At 36.0% G+C, this 10,982-nt stretch overlaps 1 pseudogene; it reads left to right on the top strand.

The window, feature by feature from the left end:
- Positions 1–205: 205 nt before the first annotated feature.
- The window catches only part of LOC140512176 (maestro heat-like repeat family member 5), a 58,313-nt pseudogene continuing 47,536 nt past the window's right edge, over positions 206–10,982 (top strand).

Raw genomic sequence — 10,982 nt, 5'->3', positions numbered from 1 at the left:
GTGGAGTACAAAGACGCATATACCCAAGCTCTTCCCCCACAGCCCATAAAATACCAGTAAAGAAAGGCTCACAACAAATTTTAGAGCAGCAGAAGCCACATAACGATGGAGTGGAGGAGATATCCAGGACAGAGTGATCTGGAAGGACTGCAGGAAAGTTCTGTTGCATCAGACATGGAGTGGAGCACAGCCCAGCCTTGGCCGCATGGTGACAGGAGGAACAGGGACAGAGCAGGCTTCGCAGGTGGAATCCCCAGCAGCAGTGGAGGTTTGCAGATCCTTTAACCCACAGGCATCAAAGGCAGCTTCAAATGTCGGTGAGAGGGTTTTCCAACTTGGCTAGAAGGGAGCAGGGTCCTCCTCTAGCCACAGCCCTAGGCTGTGGCAGCAGCAGCAGCAGCACTGGCAGCTGTGGTGGTGGTGGCCACAGGCAGTAGCCTGCCTCTTTTGTTCGAGTGCTCAACTTAAAGCACCTGGAGGAACTGTGCAGCTGATCTGAATCTCAGCCAAACTGGGTAAACTCCTCCCTTGATTGTGCGACCTTGGAGGAACTCGGAACTTACAGTTCCTCAGAGTATACCCTCCTATTGAGAAAAGGGGCAAAAGTCAAGTAACTAGTTGGGGAAATGCCCAACAAAGGGTTGCTTTTTGGTGAACAGGTATTCTCACCCATTCTTTCAGATGAGGAAGAACAATATTTACCATCAGAGAAAGACATAAAAGTCAAGATTTCTGCATCCAAAATCTCCAAAATAAATATCCAGTGATCCCAGTATATGGAAGAGCTCAGAAAGGATTTTGAAAATCAAGTAAGAGAAGAGGAGTAAAAATTGGCAAGAGAAATGAGAGCAATGCAAGAAAATCTTTAAAAGAGAGTCAACAGTTTGCCAAAGGAGAACGAAAAATAGGCTAAATAAATTGCCGAAAGAGGTCCAAGAATCAATGAAGAGAAGAATGCTTTAAAAAGGAGAATTAGTCAACTGGAAAAGGAGGTTCAAAAGCTCACTGAAGAAAATAGATCTTTAAAAATTCAAATGGAACAGATGGAAGCTGTTGACTTTATGACAAACCAAGAAATTACAAAACAAACCAAAACAATGAAAAAACGTAAGATAATGTGAAATATCTCATTGGAAAAACAACTGACCTTGAACATAAATCTAGGAGAGACAATTTTAAAAATTATGAGACCATCTATAATAGATGATCATAAAAAGAGTCTAGACATCATCTTTCTTTAAATTATCATGGAAAACTTCCTGATATTCTAGAATCAGGAGGCAAAAATAAATATTAAAAGAATCCACCAATCATTTCCTGAAAGAGACCCGAAAAGAGAATCTCCTAGAAATATTGTAGCCAAATTCCAGAGTTCCCAAGTCACAGAGAAAATATTGCAAGCAGCTAGAAAAAAACAATTTGAGTAATGTGGAAATACAACCAGGATAACCCAAGATCTAGCAGCTTCTACATGATGGGATGGAAGAGCTAGGAATATGATATTCCAGAAGTCAAGGATTAAAAACCAATAACCACCTATCAAGCAAAACTGAGTATAATACTACATGGGAAAAAATCGTCTTCAATGAAACAGAGGACTTTCCAGCATCCTTGATGAAAAGACAAGAGCTGAAAAGAAAATTTGACTTTCAAAAGCAAGAAAGAAGAGAAGCATGAAAAGGTAAACAGGAAACAGAAATCACAAGGGACTTACTAAAGGTGAAGCGTTTATATTCCTACATGAAAAGATAATATTTGTAACTCTTGAAACTTTTCTCAGTATCTGGGTAGGTGGAGGGATTATACATGCACACTCACATATGTGTACATATATACATAGAGAGAGAGAGAGAAACAGACACAGACAGAGAGAGAGACAGAGGTACAGAGAGCACAGCGTGACTTGAACAGGAAGGGATCATATCAAAAAAATAAAATTAAGGGGTGAGAGAGGAATATATTGGGAGGAGAAAAGGAGAGATGGAATGGGGCAAATTATCTCTCATAGAAGAGGCAAGAAAAAGGTTTTCCAAAGGAGGGGAAAAAGGGGTAGATGAGACAGAAAAAGTGAAGCTTACTCTCATCACGTTTAGCTCAAGGAACAAATAACATGCACACTCAATTTGGTATGAAAATCTTTCTTACACTACAGGAAAGGAGGCGAGAAGGGGAGAAGCAGGGGGGGGGTTCATGGAAGGGAGGGCCAATGGGAGGAGGGAAAAATTAGAAGTAAACACTGTTGGGGAGGGACAAAGTATAAAGAGAGACTAGAAGAAATGAGGGACAGGATAGAATGGAGGGGAATAGAGTTAGTCTTAAACAACATGACTATTATGGAAAACATTTGCAAAGTTACAATTATGTAACCTATATTGAATGGCCTGCCTTCTCAGTGGGAATGCATGGAGAGGGAGGAAGGAAAAGAAGTTGAAACTAAAAGTTCTAGGAACAAAAGTTGAGAATTGTTTTTGCATGCAACTTAGTAGTTAGAAATACACATGGTGGGGTATAGAAATTTATCGTGGCCTACAGGACAAGAGAGAAGATGGGGATAAAGGAAGGGAGCGATGTTAGAAGTGAGGGCACATTAGTGGAAGAGGCAATCAGAATGCAAGGTGTTTTGGGGTGGGGGTAGGGGAGAGATGAGGAGAAAATTTGGAACTCAAAATTTTGTGGAAATGAATGTTGAAAACTATAAATAAATAAATGAATAAATAAATAAACAAATAAAATATTTATTACATATCCCAGGAGAAAAATATTTTGAAGCCACAATTTACCTCCATTTCTCATTTAAGTGTTATGAAAGAAGTTAATTAATTTTTATATTACTCCTAATATTTTAAATTTATTACTATTAATGTGAAATGCACCATCAATCATTAAGATTTCGATATACAAAGAACAGCAATATTAACCACCACACAAAACCCTCCCATAAAACTAAAATCTCTTCTACATAGACAGAGCTTGCTTTTGATTTGTATACAATAAATTTTAAATTTGACGTGGTATTTTAAATTCTGCCATGTTAATGTCCCTTTCTGCACTTTCTCCTTCTCTGTTTAAGTTTATTAATCACTTGATACTTGTACTTCTAAACGAAATAATCCTTTGTCCTGTTCTTATCCCTACCCCTATCTTATGTGCCACTCATTTCTCTTCATTATCACTGCCCAAAAAGTGCCCTCAAAAAAATAAGATTATGAATGTAGTAAATGTATGTTTTCACTTTGCCTGAAAATTAATTTATGAATTTTAACTCCTCACCATCAGTTCATCACTTTGACTTGTTATTTTTTTAGTTTCTTTTTCATTATTTTATTTGTTTTCAAGTGTTCCACAATCATTTCCATATAATCTAGATTTTTTTTACCCTCCCTCCCCTCCTTCAGACGGCATAAAATTTTACATAGTTTCTACACATACATTCCTATTAAATACATTTGTACCTTATTATGTCGCACAGAAGAAATAAAATGAATGGGAGATATCATAAAAGAAACCAAAACATAATAAAAAAGAAAATTATCTGCTAGGTTCTATGATCGAATTCCATAGTTCTCTCTCTGGATGTGGAAGGCATTTTGCTTTAAGAAACCATTGGAAATTTTGCAAGTCTTTACACTGCAATGAAGTACTAAGTCTACCAGAAAAATTTCTTACACCCTCTGATTGTTGCTGTGCACAAAGTTCTCCTGGTTCTGGTCCTTTCGCTCAGCATCAGTTCATATAATTTTCCAGACCTCTCTGAGGACTTCCTGTTCATCATTTCTTATAGCACAGTTGTATTCCATTACATTCATATATCACAATTTATTCAGCCATTCCCGAATTGATGGGCATCCCCTAGATTTCCAGTTTTTGACCACCACAAAGAGAGATACTATAAATATTTTTGTACATGTGGGACCCTTTCACATTTTTATGATTTTTTGGTGATGCAGTCTTAGAAGTGGTATTGTTGGGTCAAAGGGTATGCACATTATAGCCTTTTGGGCATAGGTCCAAATTGCTCTCCAAAATGATTGGATCAGCTCACACCTTCACCAACAATGAATTAGTGTTCCAACTTTCCCACATCTTCTCCAATATTTATTATCATCCTCTTTTGTCATGTTAGTTAATGTGATAGGTGTGATATAGTATCTGAGAGGTATGATTGTCATTTGCATTATATTGGCTCGACCTCCCACAACCAACTGATGTTTTTCCAACTTCTTCTCTGATTTTATTTGTGTGAAAAATGCTTTGCCAATTTGTTCATATAGACCCTGAGTTTGTTTTGGCAGGTAGAGTCCCAAATATTTTACAGTGTCTACTGTAGCTTTAAATGGGATTTCTCTTTGTATCTCTTGCTGTTGGGCTTTGTTTGTAATATGTAGAAATGCTGAAGGTTTTTGTAGGTTTATTTTGTAAGGTGCAACTTTGCCAAAGTTGTTTAATATTTGAAGTAGTTTTTTACTTGATTCTCTGGGATTCTCTAAGTATATCATCATATCATCTGCAAAGAGTGATAACTTAGTTTCTTCGTTGCCTGTTCTAATACTTTCAATTTCTTTTTCTTCGCTTATTGCTACAACTAACATTTCTAGTATCATATTGAATAGTAGTGATGATACTGGACACCTTTTTTTCACCCCTGATCTTATTGGAAATGTATCTACCTTATTTCCATTGCCTATAAGGTTTGCAGAAGATTTTAGGTAGATATCACTTATTGCTTTATGAAAAATTCCATTTAATCCTATGTTCTCCAATGTTTTCAATAAAAATGGTGTTGTATTTTGTCAAAAGCTTTTTCTGCATCTTTTGAGATAATCATGTGGTTTCCGTTAGTTTTGTTGTTGATAGGATTAATAATGTTGACAGTTTTCTTGATATTGAAGCAGCCCTGCATTCCTGGTATAAATCCTACCTTACCATAATGTATTGTTGTCGTGATAAGTTGCTGTATTTTAGAAACAATTCGAGTATTGTGAAAATCTAGACAGGATAATGCAGGATCTGACAGCTTCTACATTAAGGGATAGAAGTGTTTGGAATATGAGATTCCAGAAGTCAAAGGAACTAGGATTAAAACCAAGAATCACCTACCCATATATACTTCAAGGAAAAAAATGGTCATTCAGTGAAATACAGGACTTTCAAGCATTCTTGATGAAAAGACCAGAGCTGAATAGAAAATTTGAGTTCCACACACAAGAATCAAGAGAAACATGACAAGGTAAACAGGAAAGAGAAATCGTAAGGGACTTACTACAGCTGAACTGTTTACATTTCTAATGGAAAGATAATTTTTGTAACTCTTGAAACTTTTCTCAGTATTTGGGTAGTTGGAGGGATTACACACACACACACACATACTCACACACACATAGTGAGAGAGAGAGAGAGAGAGACAGACAGACAGAGGGCACAAAATAAGTTGAATAGGAAGGGATGATATCTAAATAAATAAAATTAAAGAGGTAAGAGAGGAATATATATTCGGAGGAGAAATGGCGTGGGGCAAATTATCTATCATAAAAAAAGGCAAGAAAAAGCTTTTTCAATTGAGAGAAAAAGGGGGAGATGAGAGGAAAAATGTGAAGTTCACTCTCATCACATTTGGCTTAAGGGGGAAATAACACACACACTCATGGTATGTAAATCTATCTTACACTACAGGAAAGTAGGGGAGAAGGGAATAAGTGGGGTGTGGGGGTAATGATAGAAGGGAGGTAAAATGGGAGAGGGGGTAATTAGAAGTAAACAATTTTGGTGAGGGATAAGGTCAAAAGACAGAATAGAAGAAATTGGGAAGCATGATAGGATGGAGGGAAATAGAGGTAGTCTTTCACAACTTGACTATTATGGAAGTCTTTAGCAAAATACATATATATATATACCCTATATTGAATTGCTTGCCTTCTCAGTGGGGATGGGGGAGGGAGGAAGGGAGAGAAGTTGGAACTCAAAGTTTTAGGAACAATTGTTGAGAATTGTTTTTGCTTGTAACTGGGAAATAAGAAATACAGGCAATGGGATATAGAAATCTATCTTGCCCTACAAGAAGAGAGAAGATGGGGATGAGGGAAGGGAGGGGTGCGATAGAAGAAACGGTAGATTGGGGGAAGGGATAATCAGAGGCATGGTGTTTTGGGGGAGGGGGAGGGTGGAGATAGGGAGAAAATTTGAAACTCAAAATCTTGTAGAAATGATTCTTGAAAATTAAAAATAAATAAATAAACGGGAAAAAAAAAACAACGCAGGGTCTGATTTCATGGATTCTGGATAACACCATGACAATGAAAGCCACAGGAGTGAAACTAATAAATACACAAACAAATTAATAATGAAAAAATAAAATTAAATGAATGAAAAGATGCATGTTTGAGAAGGCAACTTAAGCTTCTAACATTGGGGGTAATTCAAGAGAGTATCCCTCAGATTTGTGCAAACTTTATGGAGAATTGACACCATCATGTGTTTGATCTGGCTGCATAATATAGCACAGTTGGAATTTTAAATTTTTTAGCTAAAGTGTTATAATAGATGAGCTTTTGGATGTTTTGTAGCAGCTGTCACTCAATATTTATATCTCAAATTTAATACAGAACAAAATGACAGAAAGAAATTCCAGTATTTTTTAAGTACCCGCAACTATATGGCTTAAACCCAATGGGATGTTGCTGAATTTCATTTTTTCCATATGTAGGTTGGGAATTGATTGATCAATGCTAAATGAGAAAAAGTGGCTTTTCAATTGCTCTTCTCTATTTTTAGAAATAAATCAATTGTTCTACAGGTTTCCCTATCAGTTATGTGACAATTTTAACTTATTTATTTTGTAACAAATATTCATATCAAAGATGATAGTAATAACCAATCTGCAAATTATATATTGTAAAAATTAGAGAAAACTTGCGAGAGTAGACATCAGACCATTTGTTGCAATTATAGAAATTCTATAGGCCTCTACAATGGAAAAAAATACACTAAATATGTTTTGCTGACACATACTTCCAAATCCCCAGAATTATAAAAAGGAAAAACACTTTCAAGTACTAGGAAAAAAAAAACCTTAATTGTTTCAGATTAGAATAATATTAGACTATGCAAAAGCAACCACAGAAAAATGCATCAGATTGAGATAGATAGAATCAAAAATCTGAAAAACAAGCCAAATATATATGTGTGTGTGTGTATGCATAAGTATTTGTATACATACATATACCTAAATATACATATATAACTTAAAGAAATATATGACATGGAAGATTTTTTTCTGTAAAAATTAATACATACAAAATCAACAGAAATAGTAGAGGAGCATTTCCAAAAAGGTTAAATGAAAATATTCAAGAAAAATATTATATATTTTTCCTTTTTATTCTTTCTAACTAACATTTAATACTAGAAAATAATTTTAATCTTTTTATGCCTGTTTGTATGTAAGAATTATAGGCATTACCTTCATGTTCAAACTCATAAATCACAACAAAAAATTCTTGTTGGATATTTCAAGTTGGATGCTCCCAAGCATCTTGCACTCATTTTCTATTCCCCAAAACTCGACTTTTACAAACTTCCACATTTTATCAAAGTCTCCCCTGTCTTTGAAGTGTGCCAAGTTAAACATTTTGACATTTTCTTACTTCTTCCTCATCCCATGTAACCTGTCAGTTGTGAGATCTTATCATTTTTACCTTCATCATATAACATTACCCGAAGTTCTTTCCATTTTTATGTCCATACAGTCTCTCAGATCTGAAACCTTAGTTTGAGCTTAAAAAATCTTTTGTATAGACTATCAGCAAGAGATTTCCAAATGACTTTGGGCATTTTCTCTTCTCAATATAAACTCACGCAATTTTTTCTTTAGCATAATCTTGCTAATTTCACTCCTCTATTTGACCCTTTGATGTATGGTTTCCTTGAGGATAAAAAGAAATTCTACTATTTATCTGTTTTATAATGTAATGTTTCACATTTTCTCATATTTTTTTTTCCTTCTGTCTACTGCCTTGTTTTGTTTTGTTTGTTTTGGTTACTATTTATTTATTTATTATTATTTTATTTTAATTCAGTGTTCTACAATCACTTCCATATAACTTAGATTTTTTTCTCTCCCTCTCCCTCCTTCTCCCTCCTTCTCCCATCCAGCCCCCTTCCCTCCCCAAGTCAGCATACAATTTTATATAGGTTCTCCCACATATTTCTATTAAATACATTTTCACCTTGGTCATGTTGCATAGAATTAGAATGAATGGGAGAAATCGTGAAACAAACCAAAACATAATAAAAAAGAAAATGATCTGCTACATTCTGTGATGAAATTCCATATTTCTTTCTCTGGACATGGAAGACTTTTTGCCTTAGGAGACCATTGGGAATTTCTTAAGTCCTAGCATTGCAATGAAGTACTAAGTCAACAAGAAAATATCCTCGTACACTCTTCTTTAAAGCCAGAAAAAGGGTTACTATCATGAGTAAAAAGGAAATCAGAAAACAAAAGACCATAGAATCTTTCTATGGGGACAAGGACCAAAGTACAAATACCAAAGAGGTAAGCATTGAAACTGTACTCCCATTTGAAACTTCAGAAGGGAATATGAATTGGTCAGAAGAACGAAGAGCCTATTAAAAACACTGGAGAGCATAGGAATAAAGGGAACTTTCCACAAAATAATAAGCAGTGTCTACTTAAAACTTTCAACAAGCATTATATGCAATGAAGATAAATGTCCATTATGATTACTGTTATTCAATATGGTAGTAGAAATGTTAGCTGTAGCAATTAGACAAGATAAAGAAATTGAAGGAATTAGAATATGTAAAGAGGAAACTAAGTTATCACTCTTTGCAGATGATATGATGATATATTTAGGGAATCCCAGATATTCAAGTAAAAAACCACTTGGTAAAGTTTCAGGTTACCAAATAAACCAGCACAAATCTTCTGCATTTCCATATATTAGTAACAAAGCCCAACAGCAAGAGATAGAAAGAAAAATTCCAGCTAAAGCTAATGTAGATACTATAAAATATTTGGGCATTTATCTGGGAAAACAAATCCAGGGACTCTATGAACACAATTACAAGATACTTTTCAGTCAAATAAAGTCAGATCTATGTAAGTGGAAAAACATCAATTTCTCGTGCATAGGTGAGCCAATATAATAAAAATGGCAATTCTGCTGGATCATTATTACTCTTAAAAAATTTAACAAGGGACGTTGTAAACTGCTTATACGAAGGTACATCTGTATTTTCAACAACAACAAATAACTTTTCTCAAAACCACTTTCCTTATCAGTGGCCAATTATTTAATAATAAACAGAACTGTTATTATAATTTAACTCTTACTGATTTTTGAAATTTCCCGGATTACCTAGGGAAATTTATTCATTTCTAGTAATTTTTATACCTCTAACCTGCTGAGTTCTCTGTATATTAAAATATTTTTCATGGATAATGCTAATCTTACCAAAAACAAAGGAGTTTCCACCATACCTTCATTCTTGGAATTATAGCAACCAAATTTGTCTGCCTCCATTGGAGATTACAAAGATAAGTACTATGACACTATTCCTATCTTCTAATCACGAAGCTTAAATGCCATACAATGGGAAAACTGAATCATCATTCATATTCTTAAGAGATGGGACATTTTCATTAAAAAAAAAATGAGACTGTGAAAAAAGTGTATTAGCTCATTTAGAATCATTTCAGAAGTGATAAACCTGCAAGTGTAACTTTAGTCCCGTCCAGTTTCTTTTATGATGTTCGCAAACTCATTTTATTTCTTTTCTGTTGATGTCATTCTCCTCATTAGGCATTTTTCTCATTGAAGCCCTCCACGTTTCTTATCTCTATGCACCATCATAACTACCAGCAGCCCAGAATGTCTTCTTTCCAAAAATCTTCAGGGAGATGCTGGTTTGAACCTATGATTTCATAAATGGATGGGACACCTGGTGAGGAAGCACTTTTTACCAATAGAAACAAGAAACTACCCATGAGTGCATAGTTTCAGAGAGTAGTCTGTTTCATTGATAGGTTTCACTGATTTTCTCCAACTCATGTAGCAAATAAGTATCTGAGGAAGGACTCTTAATCCACTTCTATATTCATCATAATATGTTTTCTTTAAAGTTAAAATGCTGTTTTACTGTAATTCTCTACCCCATCTACCATAAACATATTTTAGTGACTGCACAAACTAAGAAGCATTCATTAATCACATTGTGATTTCTCTTGTTTCCTTGACTAAAGGTTCACAGAGTAGTTAATTTTGCTGCTTGAGTCTAATGCTCATATAAAGGAACAGATGCCTTATATAAGCATTAGTAAGAGATTCTCAAAACCTGCATGCTGAGAAGCAGGAAACCAAGGCTTTGTGTGGGCTGAAATCTGCAGAGTATATTATGTATATCTTCAAACTGGGCGTTCAATGACCCATTCCATCATTACATTTATTATATGGAGGGGAGGAGCCAAGATGGCGGAGTAGAAAGACACACATATGCTAGCTCCGAAACCCACAGCCCATAAAATACCTGTAAAGAAGAACTCCCAACAAATTCAGGAGCAGCAGAAGCCACAGAACAACAGAGTGGAGGAGATTTCTGCTCCAGGGAGCCCTGAAAAACCAAGGCAAAAGGTCCGCCACGCCCTGGACCCAGAGTAGAGCCCAGCCCTTCCTTGGCCACATGGCACTGAGAGGAGCAGATCCGAGCGGGCTTCAGGGACAGAATCTCCAGCTGCCGTGCAGATCCCTCCACCCACAGGTGCCAAAGGTTGGTGAGAGGGTCTCTTTGGGTGGTCGAGAGGGGAGTGGGGTGGCCCTATAACTCAGGCCCCCTCAGGAGTCAGCAGCGGAGGCAGCAGGGGACAAGTGCTCCCAAAGTAGGCGGGAGCCTGGATCCATTGTTGAAGGTCTCCACATAAACCCCCTGAGGGAACTGAGCCCCAGTGGAGGCCCTGCATCCACCTG

This window comes from Notamacropus eugenii, chromosome 6 (assembly GCF_028372415.1).
Source record: "Notamacropus eugenii isolate mMacEug1 chromosome 6, mMacEug1.pri_v2, whole genome shotgun sequence".
Taxonomy (NCBI): Eukaryota; Metazoa; Chordata; class Mammalia; order Diprotodontia; family Macropodidae; genus Notamacropus; species Notamacropus eugenii.
Note: the sequence above shows the minus strand (reverse complement) of the source record. Positions and strands in the feature narration are given on the sequence as shown.